At 49.7% G+C, this 19,543-nt stretch overlaps 1 protein-coding gene and 1 long non-coding RNA gene across 4 annotated transcripts in view; one reads left to right on the top strand and one right to left on the bottom strand.

Moving 5' to 3' along the window:
* Positions 1 to 12,521: 12,521 nt before the first annotated feature.
* On the bottom strand, positions 12,522 to 17,053 carry LOC129553776 (uncharacterized). The gene is made up of 3 exons (XR_008685516.2): positions 16,542 to 17,053; positions 13,834 to 14,132; positions 12,522 to 12,748 (listed from the first exon to the last, which is right to left on the bottom strand). It is a non-coding gene; the product is annotated as an uncharacterized LOC129553776 (long non-coding RNA).
* A 1,572-nt stretch (positions 17,054 to 18,625) lies between these two features.
* Positions 18,626 to 19,543, top strand: part of LOC129554372 (FXYD domain-containing ion transport regulator 6) — a 35,700-nt gene continuing 34,782 nt past the window's right edge. For 2 of the 3 annotated variants that reach the window (XM_088842957.1, XM_088842959.1), the window contains exon 1: positions 18,924 to 19,055. The gene's annotated coding sequence lies outside the window, so the exon portion shown is untranslated. Of the gene's footprint in view, positions 19,056 to 19,543 lie in introns of all 3 variants that reach the window. The other variant, XM_055423098.2, reaches the window with a different exon arrangement.

Below are 19,543 nucleotides of genomic sequence, written 5' to 3'. Positions count from 1 at the left end.
CTCAAGACAACTTAGCAATTTGGGATGCAGCCAAAGTACCTTGTTCACTTTTACCATTTTTCACACTGAGTAATAAAAGACATGCATTCAGGATTGAGCCTAAATAGTGAATACTTTTCTATAATTAATAATTTCTACCACTTCATTGAGGAGCTTCCCTGGTGACTCAGTGGTAAGGAATCTGCCTGCCAATGCAGAAGATAGAAGAGACACTGGTTCAATTCCTGGGTTGGGAAGATCCCCTGGAGAAGGAAATGGTAACCCACTCCAGTATTCTTGCCTGGACCTGGAGAATCCCATGGACAGAGGAACCTGGTGGGCTCCAGTCCCTGGGGTCGTAAAGAGTCGGATATGACTCAGCAGGCACACTGCTACTACCACTTCATCAAAGATGCTCTTAAAATCTGGCAAGTGTGTGCTGGTGAAGGGCACAGTGACTATGCACACAGTTTGGTGCTGTGGCCTCAATTCATGGTAAGTAGCCTTAACTCATGACAGTTTTGCATACCATTACTTTTGTATCATTGGTGCAAAAGCCAACACAGTGAAAAAGGCAAATAACATCACAGCATTATTATGAAAATAGTTTTGACACTGCTGATCCCCTGAAAAGTCTCAGGACACTTTCTGGGGTCCTCAGCAACCACACTTTGAGGACAGCTGCATTAGACCATGGAACTTCCTAGGTGGTGCTAGTGGTAAAGAACCTGCCTAGGAATCCAGGACACACAAGAGATGGGGGTTTGATCCCTGGTTCAGGAAGGTCCCCTAGAGGAGGGCATGGCAATCCATTCCAGTATTCTTACCTAGGGAATCCCATGGACACAGGAGCCTGGCGGGCTATAGACCAGACGGTTGCCGAGTTGGACACAACTGAAGTGACTTAGCTAACATGCACATGTTAGAGCACACAAGACAAAAAAGGGAAATCCACAGGTATTGATTTTGGATAGGCACTTTCTGGAAATTCTACCAGAATCATATCTTGATTTCACCCTCCCCGCTCACTCTCAGGAAAAAGTGAACAATCTCACCTGTGTAGAGGGCTAAGATTGTCAGCTTTATTTGGTGATGCTGGGTCTTGTTGAAGAAGAGGGATGCTTGTTTAATTGCAGTTTAATGAAGAGCTCAGTGGGAGGGAGAAAGAAGAGTGCTTGGGAATTTGCATTTCTTAACATCCTGGGCTTGATGTATCTCCAGCCAGTGTTCTACTTCAATCATACTGCCTGGGATTGGGGAAGCATGGCCAAGAGTTTCAATGTTAGAGACGAAATCTGGGTGGGGTCTGCTTTGAGGCTGGGACTAGAGATCAGAACTCCATCAGGTTCTTCTCTGATAATCCTCCTAACAGGATTAATAAATGCCCCAAATTCTGCTGGATTCAACACATTGTCACCAGCACTCACTAGTCCAAGGACTGCATTGAATGCTGGGAGCAGGACTTATGGTTGGGGCGGGGGACACACACCCACATCATGGCATCTCCTCCCTGCCCCTTTCTACTGTGGCCTTTTTCTTTTAAAGCTTGATTGTGTTTGTAATTTTGTAATTTAATTCTCACTGTGTGTTGTGCTGTGCTTAGTCGCTCAGTCGTGTCCGACTCTTTGAGACCCCATGGACTGCAGCCCGCCAGGCTCCTCTGTCCATGGGGATTCTCCAGACAAGAATACTGGAGAGGGTTGCCACGCCCTCCTACAGGGATTTCTCACTATAGGAGCATTTTTTTAAAAATCCGAACAATCCTAAAAGCTATAAAATAATACATATAGAAGGTACTGTTTGTCAGGCATAAACTTTCCATATCATCAGTTTATGATCTCATTTAATTACTCAACAACTATTATAATGGTAGGTATACTGCAAAGACTTTATTTTGGGGGGCTCCAAAATCACTGTGGATGCTGATTGCAGCGATGAAATTAAAAGACACTTACTCCTTGGAAGGAAGGTTATGACCAACCTAGATAGCATATTAAAGAGCAAAGACATTACTTTGCCAACAAAGGTCCATCTAGTCAAGGCTATGGTTTTTCCCCTGGTCATGTATGGATGTGAGAGTTGGACTGTGAAGAAAGCTGATCGCCGAAGAATTGATGCTTTTGAACTGTGGTGTTGGAGAAGACTGTTGAGAGGCCCTTGGACTGCAAGGAGATCCAACCAGTCCATTCTGAAGGAGATCAATCCTGGGTGTTCACTGGAAGGACTGATGCTAAAGCTGAAACTCCAATACTTTGGCCACCTCATGCGACAAGTTGATTCATTGGAAAAGACTCTGATGCTGGGAGGGATTGGGGGTGGGAGGAGACGGGGACGACAGAGAATGAGATGGCTGGATGGCATCACTGCCTCGATAGACATGAGTTTGAGTGAACTCCGGGAGTTGGTGATGGACAGGGAGGCCTGATGTGCTGTGATTCATGGGGTCGCAAAGAATCGGACACGACTGAGCGACTGAACGGAACGGAACGGAACTGCAAAGAAGAAAGTAAAAATCACTTTAAATCCCACCGTCCAGAAGTATATATTATTGGCACTTTGGTAAAATCTTTCTAGAACACTCTCTATGCATTCATAGACAGAGGTCTACAATTTTATATGAGTGGGGTCATATTTTACAGATTATTTTGTATCTTGGTTCCTTTTTTCCCCAACAATAAGAGATATACATCTTCCCTAAGGGGGTGGATAGTATCATATTTAATAATTGTAGAATACTCCATAGTATGTATTTATGTGTGTGTGCTTAGTCGTGTTTGACTGTTTGCATCCTCATGGACTGTAGCCCTCCAGACCCCTTTGCCAATGGAATTATCCAGGCAAGAATACTGGAGTGGAGTTGCCAGGCCCTCCTCCAGGGTATCTTCCCAACCCAGGGATTGAATCCGAGTCTCTTATGTCTCCTGCTTGGCAGGGGGTTCTTTACCACGAGTGCCACCTGGGAAGCCCCCATAGTATCCATGTACCAAGTTAATTAGGTGATGTTTGAATAGGATAGTTAGTTTTCAGATTTTGATATTACAAACACTAATGTCATAAATTTCTTTGTGATGCTTCATTCTGAAGCAATGATCTCCTAAATGTACATTGCTGTAAGTAGGGCTGTCTATATATTTATTGAAAATGCTCCACTGTTTTTCAGAAGAGTTTGTTTAACTTCTACACCTCCACAGTGTCTAAGTCTGTTATCCCAGAACTTCAGCAATTTTCTCTGTATGGAAAGATGCAAGAGTCTAGCTTAATGAAATCGTCCCTTTGGGGACGTACCCGGTGGTCCAGAAGTTAAGACTCTGTGCTTCCACTGCAGGGGGAATGGGTTCCATTCCTGGTCAGGAAACTAATATCCCATGTGCTGAAGATCCTGCATGCCAAGCAGCAAAAAGAAAAAAATCATTCCTTTGATATGTACCTCAATTACATAGGGTCAGTGTCCTGTTCTTTTCCATCCTGAATCCCCTCAGAGTCAGATGGGGGCAGCTACATAGGCTGACGGCTTGATGGCAGGCAGCCTGTTTGGCTCCATCCTGAGTTCCCTCTGGGCACACCGTCAGGGTGGCTGCAGTGGCTTCCTGGCTGCAATATCCTCTGTTTGCTGATAGGCAGGAAGCATCCTTTTTCTCCACCTGCCCACACCACACATGAGCGTTTCTGCCTCGATTCGTTGCTCTCCTATCTCTTTTTCCTCCTGAGGGAGGAGGAGCAGGACTTGAAGGATGCAGAGGAGGCTGGAGAAGCTGAAGCCTGAAGACTGAAGGGGCGAGCGGGGCCAGAGGATGCTGAAGAGGTAGCAAGTTATGAGCAAGTTATGCCTGCACGTGTACGTGCATTGGAACACGCGTGTGGGCAGCTCGGTGCCATTGGCGCATGCACTGTTAGTGCGCTGGTTCTCAGAGTGCGGTCCCTGGGGGCGGAGTGCAGTGCTCTGTTTGAGCAAGTCCTGCTGGTTGCAAAGCTGGCTTACACTCTCAAACCCCTTCTACAGGATGAGTTTATCTGAACACACCTGTGTGCACCAGGCTTTGGGATATTTGACTTGCAGGTGGAGATTTGCATGTAGATACCCTGGCAGCAGGAAGCTCACTCCATCTCTCTTGACTTTATCCTCTCTGAGCACTCCCAAGTCTAGGGCAGGCACTCTGGGGCACTCAGCAGATCTCAAATGATGACGATAATGACAGCAGCCAAATGCGTCTCCACCCAAGTGCCTATTTCTTACCAGTCTCTGGATAGAACAGCCACAAGCCACCCTTGTTTGATCACAGACAGAAATCTAATCTCAACAGTGCAGGAAGCGGGAAGTTCACAATGGGAAAGCCAGAGAGATGGCCTGTTTGGAGTGGAAAAAAGCCTCTCAGCACTTCCCCTAAACAGGTTGCTGGGACAAAGAAAGCAATTTCCTGCGTATCGACTCTGCGTGCAGAGGGCGACAGAAAGGGCTGGGGGTGGGGGGGGGCAGGGCCTCAGCCCAATACGGAGCAGGGGTCGGGGTGAGGGGTGGCTGGTGGTTTTGAGGTGTCCTTCTGTCATGGATAATGCATTGTGGGAGGGGGAGCCCCCTGTTCACACTTCTTGAGGAAGGAAGAGAGAGGCTCCAGGTTGCACAGTTACTACCAGCCTCCTGTTTATATTTCCTGAGGCAAGAGACAAGTGGGCTCCATATTTATGACCAGTCTCCTGACTGCACTCTGCTACAAAAACAACCAGAATAGGCTAAATAGCTGGACTCTGGACACTTTCTGGCAGGAACAGAGAGGGACTAGGCCTTGTTTAAAACACGTAGAGGTCACATATTTCCCATCCTTGGGGCAAGAGACACTACACATGTGCAGAAAGACTCCATGGAGTCAAAAAGGCCGGGGGTGCCAGACCATAGTGAAGGAGGAAACAGACAGAGCTGGACTCCACCTTAGGCCAGGCTGCAAACATTAGGTACACGCATGGTCACCCTGCCAGTGGACTCTGAACTTTGTGCCCGGTGTCTATAGAAATGGCATACCAATGGAAAACCAGACCCCCGGATTAAAGAGCCTCAGGACTTGAACTTGGACTCTCCGTTGCCTAAAAGAATATGCTAATTATCTCTGTAACAGAACAAAGTGGTAAATTCCATCATGTTTATCGGGATATGGCCACGGGCCTATTGATAAATGTCCACTGTTTATCTAGTCTTGTGACACATGGATCATGGGTTAACTTTGATCATATCTCTCTTTTACCTTATCCAGACTAGTTTCAGGGAATTTGGGGAGGTGGGTTTGAGCACGTACACTAAGGCTATATAAGGTTTTCACGAAAACTGGTCGGGGTCCTTGGCTAAGAGGAGACTCTGCCTTGGGCCCGCCGGTGTAATAAACTGCACTCCACTATCTGCATTGTCCTTCTGAGTGAGTTTGTTTCCTGGAGCGTGTGACTCCAAAAATAGTAAGTCTCGCCATCCCCCTCCACACACCCAGATGCCCTTGCACTGAAATCCATCTTGGCTGAGGATACGTGCATACCCGGGAGAGGGTCCTGAGACAAGTTAGCTATGGGGTCAAAGACAGTTGGCCAAGAAGAAAACAAAGACCTGGAAGACTGCCCTCTAATAAAGGATTTAAACTTCCCAAAGGTGTGACCCTCTTTACTCCCTTGCTGAGTTCGCCCGTGTGTCTTTCTGTATGTACTGTGCTTTTCTAATAAACACTCTCCTTTCCTTTATACCTTCTATATCCTTGTTAGATTTTTCCTCTCACGGCAGATGAGGACTGGGGATTTAGACCCTAACTGTTGGCCCCTGGTGTAGTGGTTAGGATTCCAGGTTTCCACCCAGGTGACCAGACTTCAATTCCTGGTCAGGGAACTAAGGTCTCGCTTTCAGCTGCCACTCACCCCTGCGTGTGTCAGAAATGAAGAGGACGTATGCGAACTCATCAGTGCAGTGCTAGGCCTGTGGTAGAGGCTCAGTTAACATTGGCTGTTGGTATTTGTATTACCTCCTGAAGGCTCTCCAGAGACCAGAAAAAGGCATTCAATTCTCTCCGTCACTCCCCAAACCAACCTGATGAGTTAAATTGGATGGATCAGTGGTCCTCCAGATAGGGGTGGGGTCATCCCTCCTGGAACACCCGGTTTCCTGGCGATCTGCAGAGATACACGGGTCAGAGCAGTGGGCGTCCCTCCAGCCCTACAGTCACTGCTGTCTTGTGTCTTTGCATCTGCTAGGACTTTTCGTCTCAGTGATCTGCTAGAGGGTAGAGGCCACTGCAAAGAGGGTCAGGGGAAAATGGGGATCGGTAACGCCTGGCACTAGAGGCTGTTGTGTGGGAAGGAGTAGGACGTGCCTAGTTACCTGCCTGGTACACCCCAGGTCCAAGAGAGGTTCCAGTTAAGGTTCTCTGTTAGAGCTGGTCGAAGTGTGCTTGGTCAGGACAGGAAAGTCAAGAGACACACGTTTATGGAGGAGTTGTCATCACCAGGCACTGCGGTAGGTATTTTATACATAGTTTCCCTACCAAGCTACATAATAACCCCATAGAATAGAGATCATCAATAATACATCTTCAGGGACTTCTCCGGTGGTCCAATGGTTAAGACTTTGCCTTCCAATGCAGAGTGTGTGGGCCTGATCCCTGGTTGGGAAGCTATGATCCCACATACCTTCGTGGCCAAAAAACCATAACATAAAACGAAGCAATAGGGTAGCAAATTCAATAAAGATTTTTAAAATGATCCACTTTAAAAAAAAAAAAAAACACCCTCCCAAGTGAGGAAATTGGTGCTCGGTGAAGTTAACAAGCTTGCTTAAGACCGATGCTGCTGCTGCTGCTGCTGCTAAGTCACTTCAGTCGTGTCCGACTCTGTGTGACCCCATAGAAGGCAGCCCATCAGGCTCCCCCGTCCCTGGGATTCTCCAGGCAAGAACACTGGAGTGGGTTGCCATTTCCCTCTCCAATGTGTGAAAGTGAAAAGGGAAAGTGAAGTCGCTCAGTCATGTCTGACTCGTAGCGACCGCATGGACTGCAGCCTACCAGGCTCCTCCGTCCATGGGATTTTCTAGGCAAGAGTACTGGAGTGGCTTGCCGTTGCCTTCTCCGGCTTAAGACCGATAACAACACTCAATTCTAATTAGTGATTATCCATGCTTATGGAGACGGGGACGACAGAGAATGAGATGGCTGGATGGCATCACCGACTCGATGGACATGAGTTTGAGTGAACTCCGGGAGTTGGTGATGGACAGGGAGGACTGGCGTGCTGTGATTCATAGGGTCGCAAAGAGTCGGACACGACTGAGCGACTGAACTGAACTGAACTCAACTGACCCATGCTTTTTCTGCAACCAGTTCATGGTCTTCCAGAAGAACCTGTTCTTTGGAACCTGCAGACAGCATTATGGATCTCCCTGCTGAGCAGGAATTATTTGCCAAGGAAGTAAGTTTACCAGTCTCGCTCTTTTGCTCACTCTGATCCCAGGGGAGTTCATCCCTCTGCCCGGCACTGACCTCTTCTGCATGCGTGTGTGTGCTAAGTTACTTCAGTTGTGACTGACTCTTCTTGACCTCTACGGACCATAGCCCGCCAGGCTCCTCTGTCCATGGGATTCTCCAGGCAAGAATACTGGAGAGGGTTGCCATGCCCTCCTCCAGGGGAATCTTCCCGACTCAGGGATCGAACCCAAGTCTCCTGCATTGCAGGGGGATTCTTTACCACTAGCTTCACCTGGAAAGCCCTGAACTGTCCTACTACAGGTAAAATCCCTTCTCTCATTAAATCCTGGCCAAGGGCAGTGGGGAACATTTAAATTGTGTGCTCCATGGCCAGCAGTTCTTAGGAAAGAATGGGAAATTGAAAAGAAACATCAGTTGGGTGGTGCCTCTGAGCCTCCCCTAATGGTGAAGAGGGGAGGGCTGGACTTTCAGTGGAGAAAGGGGCTGAAAACAGAAGCCTGACACCAAACTGAGAAGCCCTCAACCTCACTGATTCAGCTCCTGTAGCTGGTCCTCTCCCAGGCCCTGCTCAATTTTCTTATCAGCACAGCGGAGCCAGGCTGGGGGCTCAGGAAATCTGTGTCCAGTCCTCCTGCTTGGGCACCAGCCAGTCAGTCCTGTCTCTCCTCTGCTGGTGGAGGAACCAGATAAGAAAAAGGCTCCACATGGAAATTGACAAACCCCTGTGCCTTCCTGGCAGGACTCCTGAATCTTCCACGTGCATCCGTCTGCACCTCCCTCACATCTCTGTTTTAACCTCTGAGCCTCAGCGTTCTCTTTTCCCACCCCAACTCCACACCAGTTCTTCCAGCAAGACATCCTCGATTAGTTCCACTTCTTGTTCTGATCCTTCTCTTGGAGGATTTTGGTATTTCTACTTTAACTGGGATGTTAATAATTGGCACTCATAAATACACAGCTTAGTTAATATTTTTAAACAGTTTCCTTGCCTTTAGGAAAGTGTGAGTTTTCTCATCTCCTCAGGACCCTGGAACCCCTAGAGATGGGTTGGGCAAGGGAAGAAGGATATGCTGGTACTCAGGAGATCTCACTCTGGTCCCCACTAGATCACTAACAAGCTCTGTGACTGAGTCAGTCAGTTCCCCTCTCTGGGCCTTTGGGTCCCAATTTACAAAATGTTCTCTGAGGTCTCATCCCACTCAAATATTCCATGGCCTTGTTTCCTTTGACTCTCCTCCTGTGTCAAGTTCAGGGCTCTCCACAGGGAAATTCCTTATGCCCTGTTTCTTCAAGACTCTGCCTTTCTAAGGCTGTCTGATCTCTCTCACCCTGTGTCTCTGGCCTGGCTTCCTGAAGCTCTGACCCACTGAGTCTGTGAGTCATGGATGAAGTGCCAAGGGAGGAGTTAGGGGGAGACCCAGCTCTCTTTCTCAGTGCCAGGGAGGGCTGTAAAGATGCTGATGTCCAGGTTGCAGCCCTGGAGAATCTGATCCATGGGTTTGGGGTGGGGCCCAGTCATCTTTTTTTAGGCATCTATGGCTGCAAAACAAAATGCTCCCAAATTTTCTGTAGGCTTGCTTATTTATTATTATTTTAATACCTGGAAGAGCCACATTTCCTGGACTGAGAACTATCATGCTGGGCATCAGTATTTTCTGCAATGGTTGTGACCTGAAACTTTTTAAAGAACCATCCACCTTTCAGGGAAGCATTTTTGAATTGTCCACCACCAACCACTTCTCCTTGGTTACCATCATGAAACACCTGTTTGCCAATTGGAGCTGTCCTTTAATCTGATGCACCTTTGGATCCGGATGAAATATTAAATTGCCTTCCTTTTCCATGAAGGTTATGGTTTTTACACTATCATCGGCATTGCAAGTCTTCTATAAACAATATGGCAGTATGTGCACCAAATTTTCTGTTTAAGACAACAATGATTTAATTTACTCATGATCTGAGGAGCAAGAATTCTGGCAGGGCCCCCACTCAGAGGTCTGTGGTCAGTGTCACTCAAGGGGCTGCTTTCAGCTAGGAGCTCAGCTAGGCTAGGCATGCCCACGTGGTGTCTCTCTCTCCCTCCTGGGTAGTCTGACTTCTTCCAAGACAGTTGTAGGCTTCCAAGAGGCGGCATTCTAAATATTTAAGGCAGAAGTTGCAGATATCCTAAGGCCACGTCTATAAAGTTACACGATGTAGTTCTGCCTCTTCCCATTGCTCAAACCAAACCACAGAGCCAGCCCAAATTGAAAGGGGGAGAAAAGAGACCCCACTTCTCAGTGGGAGGAGTGACAAAAGTTTACTGCAGATGAGCCTGTGGGAAGGGAGAGGCCATCTTTGGAAACACAATTTACCATAATTTAAAAAATAGTCTCCAGATGAATTTGCTGGGCCAAAGGGAGCCTGCTTTTGTCTCTCCCTTTCTCCTCGCTGTCAGACTCGAAACAACTTCAGACTGCTTCACAGTGCCTACATGGGGACTAATTATTGTTGTGTAGTAGTTTTCTCTGTCAACTTCATTCCCGTTTTTTGCAGTCAACAAATACCAATTATACAGCAATTATAGGGCCAGGTGGCAAAGTGGTAAAGAATCCACCTGCAGGAGATGCAAGAGATATGAGTTCAATCCCTGGGTCAGAAAGATCCCCTGGAGAAGGTAATGGCAATAGACTCCAGTATTCTTGCCTGGAAAATCATAGGGACAGAGAAGCCGGGTGGGTTACATTCCATGGGGCTGCAAAGAGTTGGACACGATTGAACATACACACACACGCACGCACACACCCCAATTATATTGGCTAGTGAGGGAGAGGGTTAAAAACGTAGGGACCATGTAAGAGTAAACAACTTAGTTTATTCCCTGGGTGAAATCATTGCAACCCTTCTTCTGATTCTGAAAAAGAAAGTTCTGAGTTAAACTTAGGAAGACAGTTGTGGATTCTAACAAGGTGCCGGGAAGGAGTTGTGTGCCAAGGGCTAAATAAATGTTTACTGTTAGAATAACGGTCAGAATCGGGAGCATTTTATACCCATCACTCCCACCAACTACATCTAACCTTCCATACCAGGCCTGAAAAATGAAAATCAATAGAGATAATGCTTTAAAAGGTAGACATCAAACACACCTCTGGTCTGAGAGGCAATTACATGAACAGCATCATCAAAGAGACAAGTGAATTACAGGAGGGTTGAGAGGGATGGGGCTTTTGATGGATGCAGGAGTCCATCATAAACAGAGAGGCAGCGGCTCCATGACCACAAGTGGCCAGGATGCCAGGCCTCTGGCAACTACTGGGTCCCCTTTGGGAGAATGTAGGTTGTTGATAGGTACCCAAGTTTGCCCTGTATGGAAGCTCCTCTCCCCTCATGGCAGTCAATCTGCAGGCTTCACATGAGACTTCCTTACACAGAAGTTCAACAATCTGCCAGCCCTAAATCATTTTTATTTTTTCCCCTTAAACTCCAGCTCAGGCTTTGGGGTGGAGGTGACGTTGGGGCTGCACAAAATAATAAATGGATTCAGAACAGTCTTACTTGCCTGGCAAACGTGTCTGGGCTAGTGGGTTATCGCCTATTTGCAAAGCTGGTTTATAGACTGAATGGAGACGCCTGCTGGGTCCCCAGGGCTCTTCCTGGCCCCCAAACCCAGCTGCAGCTTCTGTTCCAACCCCGGATCCAGTGGGTTGGAAGAAAGTGTATGATGATAAACAGGTGTCTCTCGCCTGAAAGCTGGCTCCAGGCACTCAGGGAGGGGCAGGGAGTTCAGATGCCTGCTTACGCTAACAGGCTGTCACTTCCTCTGTGCATAGGGAAAACAGAAACACGAAGCTATTCTGGTCTTGTCTAGGGAGCCATTATGTACTGAATTTCCGACATCATTATATCCAAAGGGCAACATCACTCAGTTTTCTCCCATTTGTATTCACTAGGAAAAGACAAATGGGTGCATATTTGCAGAGTGGAAAAGTTGGGGAGTGGGAAGGAGTGATCATGTGCTCCAATGTGAATAACCAGCAGCTCTGGAAGAAGTGTGCTCATAATTAGAGATCAGCACTTTAAGGTGACGTTACATGCTTACAAGACAAGTTTAAGTTAACCAGGTAGCAGTTTAAGTTTTCCAGACTAATGGGATTGAGATGAATTTTTCACTTAGAAACAAATCTCATCCATGCTTTGGCATGCTTTGTTTCCTGACATATGTCATAGTTTTCCTGTGGGAAGATAGGGAGAGATTTTATTTTAGACTTCCCCCGCCCTGACTGCCTTTGCTTTCTTCCTTTTCCAAAAATCAAGATCTGGATAAAGATACCGAAGGAAAGGGACCATGCAGGATCCACTCCAAGAAGAGAGATGCTGAGATTTGTGTTTCTGATGTGCTGGCACGTTTATCAGCACGGGCACAGTGTGTGCCCGTGGGGTTGTGAGTGGCAGGCAGAGGTCTTCTAGGGGAGGAAGGCTTATGCTGAATTTCTGCCCTCTCGTGATTAAAGGCTGCTCTCCCCACTTGTATCCCACAGGATTGTGGTTGGCTGCATGGAACAGAAAACCAGCTACAGTCAGTGTATGTACTGGGGGCAGGGCGGGGGGTGTCAGCCGGTGCCACCTCTAATAGAGGTGAGGAGAGCCGCCGACAGCCTCCAGCAGTCGCACCCTTTGGAGGCTCCAGTCTAGGACCAGGGAGGGCCGGAGCTTCCAGCGGGAGGGGAGGCCTGGCCTGGACAAACTTCCCCAACCCCCATCCTCCTGTCCTCATCTTTTAAAAAAACTCAGTCTGGAAAAAAATATTTATGTACTAGAAGCTGAGTTTTCTCATGTAACAGGGACTTTGGAATTAGGTTATTCAGATGTTGCTGATGGCTCCTTCTAGCTTCCTTTCTTTCTAATCTGCTATCCTGAGTTGGAGACTTTTTTCTTCACGGTTGCAAGACTGCTGCTTCACCTCCAGGCATCACACTCATGTTTCTGACCAAAAAAGGACAAGATATAGAAAACAAACTTATGGTGACCAAAGGTGAAAGCGGGAGAGGGATAAATTAGGAGTTTGAGATGAACAGATACACACTTTGTTGTTCAGTCGCTCAGTCGTGTCCAACTCTTTGTGACCCCATGGACTGCAGCACGCCAGGCTTCCCTGTCCTTCACCATCTCTTGGAGTTGCTCAAACTCGTGTCCATTGAGTCGGTGATGCCATCCAACCATCTCGTCCTCTGTCATATCCTCTCCTCCCGCCTTCAACCTTTCCCAGCTTCGGGGTCTTTTCTAATGAGTTGGGTCTTCCCATCAGGTGGCCAAAGCATCGGAGCTTCAGCTTCAGCCTCAGTCCTCTACCATATATAAAACAGATAAAGAACAAGGTGCTACTGATAGCACAGAGAACTATATTCAATATCTTGTCATAAATTACAATGGACAAGAATCTGAAAAAGAATATCGTTTTGACCTATGGACTGTAGCCCACCAGGCTCCTCTGTCCATGGGATTCTCCAGGCAAGAAGACTGGAGTGGGTTGCTGTGCCCTCCTCCAGGGCCTCTTCCTGACCAGGAATTGAACCCATATCTCCTGTGGTTCCTGCATTGCAGGCCAGGTTCTTTACCCACTGAGCCACCTGGGAAGCCATATATTTATATACATATATATATATATATACGTTCATATATATGTATAACTGAATCACTTTGCTGTATGCCAGAAATTAACACAAGATTATAAGTCAACTATAGTCTAATTTAGAAAAAAGAAAGAGGAGGGGAAGAAGGAGCAGGAAGATGAGGAATAAAAAAGGGACCAGAAGAAGGAACAAACGGAAAAGAGCAAAGGGCAAAAGGGACGTACTACTGAGTCTTAGAATTCTTCCTCAGTTCCCATCTCCTTGGCCAAAACTGGATCATATGAATGCCCCTAGTTATCGAAAAATCAGCAGTTTAAACTGAACAAGGACTTTCCTGGTGGTGCAGTGGATTAAGAGTCTGCCTGCCAACGCAGGGGACATGGGTTTGATCCCTGGTCCAGGAGGATTCCATATGCTGTGAGCAACTAGAGCCGCGTACCACAACTCTACTGAGCCCATGCTCTAGGGCTATGAGCCCCAATTACTGAGCCTGCGTGCTGCAACTACTGAAGCCCGCCCACCCAGAGCCTGTGCTCTGCAGCAAGTGAAGCCACCACAATAGGCTCGCACACCACAGCAAAGAGGGACCCCCACTCGCTACAACTAAAGCAAGCCTGCTAAAGCAGCACAGAACCAATACAGCCCCAAATAAAAAATAAACCAAACATGCTGCAACTGATTTAGAAAAAAGTTCTGATAGAAGGGAAAAGAAGACATGGACAGAGGCGCCTGGCAGGCTATAGTCCATAGGGTCACAAGGAGTCAGACACGAATAAGGTGACTTAGCAGCGGCAGCAGACCTGGTCTGGAAAACCAGTGGTGTCTGCCATCCTCTGCAGTTTCTACTGCTCCATCCACAGTCAGCGAAGTCTTGGCTTTTCAACTCCAATGTCATGTCAGGGTTACCTGTTCCTCCTCTCCTGACAGTCTGGCCTCCTCTGCTCCACCTGGGGCCTCACCAGCACTAGCTTCCTGACCCGCTTCATCTTGGGATGAGAGAATGAAGGAAATGCATCTCACAGGTATGGTCTGGGCCCAGGGTACCAGCGCTCAGGGAACCAGTTTTGAAGACCCTTTGGTTAAGCTGAAAGGTTGTTGCCTGGGAGAGAGATCACAGAAGAAAGTGTTCAAAATGTATCTGGAGAGGTGGGCTAGGGTAGGATCATGTAGGGTCTTGTGAGCTGCAATTCACTTAAATTTATTATAAGTGGGTCACCATGCAAGACAGTGAGGTGTATAAATGGAGTAAGATGGCTGGCTGATCTCAAGGAGTTCCCATTCTACTAGGGCCTCATGGGTGTGTGTTCAGTCGTGTCTGACTTTGCGACCCCATGGACTATAGCCCGTCAGGCTCCTCTGTCCGTGAGATTTTCCAGCAAGAATACTGGAGTAGGTTGCCATGTCCTCCTGCAGGGGATCTTCCTGACCCAGGGATCAAACTGGCATCTCCTTATTGGCAGGTGGCACACATGAAATTAAACACAGAAAAATTCAGACTATGGTATGTACACGCACAGATGCAGAGACAATGCAGTTCATGACAGCACAGACAAGACAGCTTTAATTTCAATGAGGTGATATTTGAATTTCACTTTGCATGGTAGATGCGATTCATGTAAGTAGAGGAGGGAGGGACAGGATGTCTTAAGCAGAGAAGATTATATGAACAAAAGTTTAGGGGCAGGCAAGCAGGCAGCGTATTTGAATAATTGTGAGTGGCCCTATTGGTCTGGGGAACAGCATTTGCCAAGATTGAGGTGACCAGAGTGATAAAATGGGGAAGGCAGGGCAGAGAATGGGTCAGGAGATGAAGCAGAAAAGGTAGGTGGGTATTGGGTGGTAAAGACTGAATGCTGGATTTTAACTTGTAGAGAATCGGAGTCTAGGAAGGTTTGAATCACATCAGTGTTGTAGAAACTAATTTCCACACAAGAGTTAGCATAAGGGTGGGGAGACTGAGGCAGAGGCACCAATGGGAGGCTGGCATCATGGAGCCTGACCTAGAACAGAAGCAGTGGGGGAGAGGCATAAGGATGGCACACACTTTTCCAGATGAATAACAGTGTTGGAGCAGTGCCATTTCCAAAGTCAAGGAAAAGCAGGGAAGGCAAGTCAGCTCTGGGTGGTGGGGAGAGGGGAAGCAGGGTCAGATGATGGATCCAGTGTGAGTACCGCTGAGCCGATGGAGACAACTCTTCTGGGTTTCTGGAGTAAGGACCAGGTTGAGAGAGTGGGTCATCAGTCCCAGGTGGGCAGCAAAATCATGACTGTGGATTGGACTGTCCAGGAACAATGCAGAGCAGAGGACAAAGAGCCCAACACAGCTGCTTGAGGGAGAAGCTGAAAAGTTGGGGAAAGAACAGGAAAAGAGGAAGGGAGCATGTCCAAGGAGTGCTTTTGAAGTGAGCAGAACTCTTTCAGCAAGGAGTTAGGAAATAGTTCTGTCTTAGGATCTGGGGGCTTAGCGTTTGGCTGAGGTCTGGGATAGCATGTCTTCAAATTCCTACAAAGGAGAATGAGTACAAATGGACCCAGAGCAAACAACTGGTGGGCAGGGTCTGCTTGGATCCTGTAGTCTGCACCCCAGGATGAAACAGCACCCAAAGGGACCTGCTAGGAAGGACAGGGGTCTCCTCGGATGGCTTCTGGTCTTGCTCTTTTAATTTTCCCGACAGGGCCTCTGCTTCCTGTCCATGGCCGTGTGACCTGGGTTGCTGACATGCTGAAGGTCTGTGTCTGCCACAGTACAAGGCAACTGGGGGCAAGTGCTATCCACGTGGGGTCTTAGCTGCACTATTGCAAGGTATTTCGCTCAGCTTTAAAGCACAGATGAGTCCGTAAGCTCGAAACAGTTACACTGGCCTTCCAAACCTTAAGTCTTGGCTCTTATTCTGGAGGGGTGGGGGTGAGGAGGACTTTAGAAACAGTTTCTGTCCTTTCTCGTCCTATGGCCGGGCCCCCCCCCGCCCCAGCTCTCTTTCCTTGTCCCCTGACCCTGGAGAGGCAGGGCTCCCTTCACTGGGGTATAGGCCCATTTCCCAGCTTCACATGAGCCCTGCTCTCCCGACAGTTCCTCAGATTTGACTGTGGGATCCCCCACACTGCAGAGTCTGCCACTCCCCAATTCTTGCTTGCAGCAGCTCTCTTAAGGCCCTTCAGAGGCTTCCCATTGTCCTGAGAATAAGAGTTGGATTCACCCAGGAACCACCAGGCCTGCCTGACTGGCATCTGCGTCCTTCTTCAGCCTGCCTCTTCTGTTCCAGAGCCACAGTGGCTCCTTTCACGCATGCGCCATCTGCCTCAGGGCCTTTGCACATGTGGCTTCCGTTCCTGTGTCAGAATCATCATTTCCCAACCCCTCCTGTCACTCCAGTTCTTGGCTCCTTCACCTCCTCTCCATAACACCTCCTGACCCTTCAGCTTGCTTCTCAAATGCTACCTCCCCAGGGCTCGGAACCATTTTAATGACACATTTATCCATGGGATTATTTGATAAATCTCTACTCACCCATCGGTTCTAGCATGTATTAGTCTCTCAGTTGAGTCCGACTTGTTGAACTGTAGCCCGCCAGGCTCTTCTGTCCATGGAATTCTCCAGGCGAGAAGACTGGAGTGGGTAGCCATTGCCTTCTCCAGGGGTTCTCCCTGACCCAGGAATTGAAACCAGGGCTTCTACATTGCAGGCAGATTCTTTACCGGCTAAGTCACCAGAGAAGCCCCATTGGCTCCAAGGGACCATGACTTTTCTTTCACTGTGCAGCCTGGAGCTTGGCCCGGGGCTCAGTGCCCAGTAGCTCCTCATACCATAAATGTGTGGAAAGAATGAGGCAGCTGGTGACCTTTTTCACTGACGTCCGCATGTGTCGTAGGGGCTAGATGCGTTTCTTCCTCCCCTAGAAGGGAGCCAGGACTCCTGCCAGAACAAGCTTGTGTGTGACTCCATAGCTGTCTCACCCCAAACTCCCTTAGCTGCGGCCCTGGATGGACTGGGGAGAAGCACATTTTCAGGCCTTCCACACACGATGCAGCTCCTACTGTCCTTCTGTAGCTCTTTACCACCCTAAGGCACCTGAGTAATTTGGTCAAACACCGTGGCATTCTCTGGTAAGAAAAGGACTGGTACTAACAGGTGGCATGGCTTTAGAGTTCTGCTCCCCTGGCCCGTGCTTTCCCAAACAGACTTGCAGAGCCGGGGTCTGAAGTGTTCTCACCAGGAGAAACTCTGAAAAACAACACAGTGAGGTGGCAGGTGGTAGCACTCAAGCATGTCTGCGAAGGACACGGGCCTTATGAGTGATGTGGCTTCGTCTCTCAGAGCAGAGCAAAAAGAACAGGGAGAAGGGCAGCTGGAACCAAGTGCTTCCCAAGTGTAGAGGGAAAGATTTGCCCCTGCAAATGCATGTAAAGTCACACGGATCTGAGCGATCTGAGCCAGGTTTTGGTGAAAGAGCTTTGATTTTCACAGGCACCCAAGGAACTCTGGGGACTGGGCCAGAGGGAGGCGTCCACTCTGTCCAAGGTCCGGTATTCATGGAGGCATCTTGTCCTCTCGAGCGTTCCCCTCTCTTTCTCAGTAGCCACTCATGGCTTCCACATTTGGGCAAAGCCTTCTGGAACCCATGTTTTTTTCCTGCCTTGGGGTTTTGAGACTGGACCATTTCTCAAGATAATTTAGTCACAGAGGGTTCATCTGGAAGGCGGTTCTGGATTATCGAGTCCCTCTCCTTCACGTCACAAATAAGAAAACTGAGGGCCAGGGCTGGGATTGTTGAGGTAAGGCAGGCAGTACCCATGGTTCTAGGGTACCGGGTCTGTGAGGAAGTCCCTGTGGCCCTGCTCAGGCTTCAGCTTCTCCCAGGAATTCCCAGCTCCATCCTGCCCGGTCCCCCTCCAGGCTCGTCTGGGCAGCTTCATGGCTGGCAGCGTGGCTTCCTGGCTACCAACCGAGTGGCCAGCCCTTGCTGTATCCGTGGTTTCTGCCAGCGCCTGGCCTGGAGCCCTTCCTACAGGCCCTGCTCCTCAGAGCAGCTGCCTGCTCGCCAAGCGCCCACTCTGTGCCCAGGTTCAGCTCCGGGGGTCAGTGTTCTCATCGTCATTTCACAAGGAAGGAAACTGAGGCTCCAGAGCGCCCTTCAGTGCTGTGCTCAAGGTGGCATCACGGGAGGAGTGGCCGAGCTAGGAGTTAAATCTCATTAAGGTTTGTCGTTCTCGAATTTGGACCTGGGGAGGGGGCCAGTACTGTGACCCTGCAGGGGCAGGACAAGGGGCCCCGATGAGGAGGATCTGGGCTGCAAAGCTGTGGTTCCGGCGAGCCCCCGCCTCCAGCAGCCCACCGGGCTCTCGCTGAAAATGACAACTCCAGCCAGAACCGGCGCGCGCGCCTACGACACAGCCATTCATGCTTTAGGTGCGCATTCCCCTTAATTGCCAAGCCTCCCAGTTAACGTGGGTTGCAGTGTCTGGTGCTGGGTTATTTTCTCGTATTTTTCCGTCCCCATCCCAGCCCCCCGCCCCGCCCCCGCCGAGTTTACTATTTCGGAGAGACACTAGCTCTGTCATCGTGTTTGTCTTGCTCCTTCCCCTCCCTCAGCCGAAGAAAACCAAAAAGCAACAGCTGGCGGCGGGTGCGCGCGCCCTGGCCCGTCCACGCCGCGGCGGTCTCCTGTTGCTTCTCCAGGCGGCCTGCCCTTTGAATCCCGCCCGCACCCAGGAGCAGCGGCGGCGCGCTCGAGGGGCCTGCAGCGCCGGGCGAGGAGAAGGGGGTCCGCGCGCCGACGCTACCCAGAGGCCGGCGGACGGTGGCACCGCGGTCCCCGGAGCCCAGCCCGGGCCGAGCCCCCGCCCGCCACTCCCCAGCCCTGCCGGACGCGCCGCTGCAGCCCGCCCCCACCCTTCCCAGCAGGGGAGGCGGGAAAGACAGCGAAAGCCTCGCCCACCGCCCTCCCCCAGCCTCGCCACTCCCAGGCTCCTCCGGACTCCACTCATCCTCCTGGGGTTGTCTCGGAGGGGACGCGCCGCGCAGGTAAGCGGCTGCAGAGGTGGCGAAGTTGGGTTCCTCTAACGAGGAGGGCGAGGGGCTGGGGTGGGGACCGATCGCGCGGCGCCAGGATGCTGCCAGGGTAGGTTTGTTTCGGTGGGTGTGAGCGGTTCTCGCCAGGCACGCCGCTAGGGCAGCGAAGACCGGGTAGGAGATGGAAACCCAAAGGGGAGGTGGGCGTCGGAAGAGAAGAGGGCCAGCCGGCGCGGGAGACTGGCCGTGGCGGTGGGGGTGGACAAGGCGTTTGCTGCCGCCTGGAGCTTGGGGCTGTGGTTTGGGGAGAGGGGGAAAGGGCTGCTCTCCTCGTACCAGGGCGGGGTGGTTTTCCCTTTGTTACTTGGAAGCTGTGGACCCTTGAGTGTGCGGTTGTGAAGACGGGGGAGGTTAGCTGTGAGTGTGCACACATGAGCCACGCAAAATGGGACTCGCTGATTTGGCGCCTGGGGGCCCGGGCAGCTGGGGCTGGGCAGTGG

Source organism: Moschus berezovskii, chromosome 14, assembly GCF_049115385.1.
Source record: "Moschus berezovskii isolate FMDL1 chromosome 14, NW_MosBer_1.0, whole genome shotgun sequence".
Lineage (NCBI taxonomy): Eukaryota > Metazoa > Chordata > Mammalia > Artiodactyla > Moschidae > Moschus > Moschus berezovskii.
This window is presented reverse-complemented; position numbering and strand designations above follow the sequence as displayed.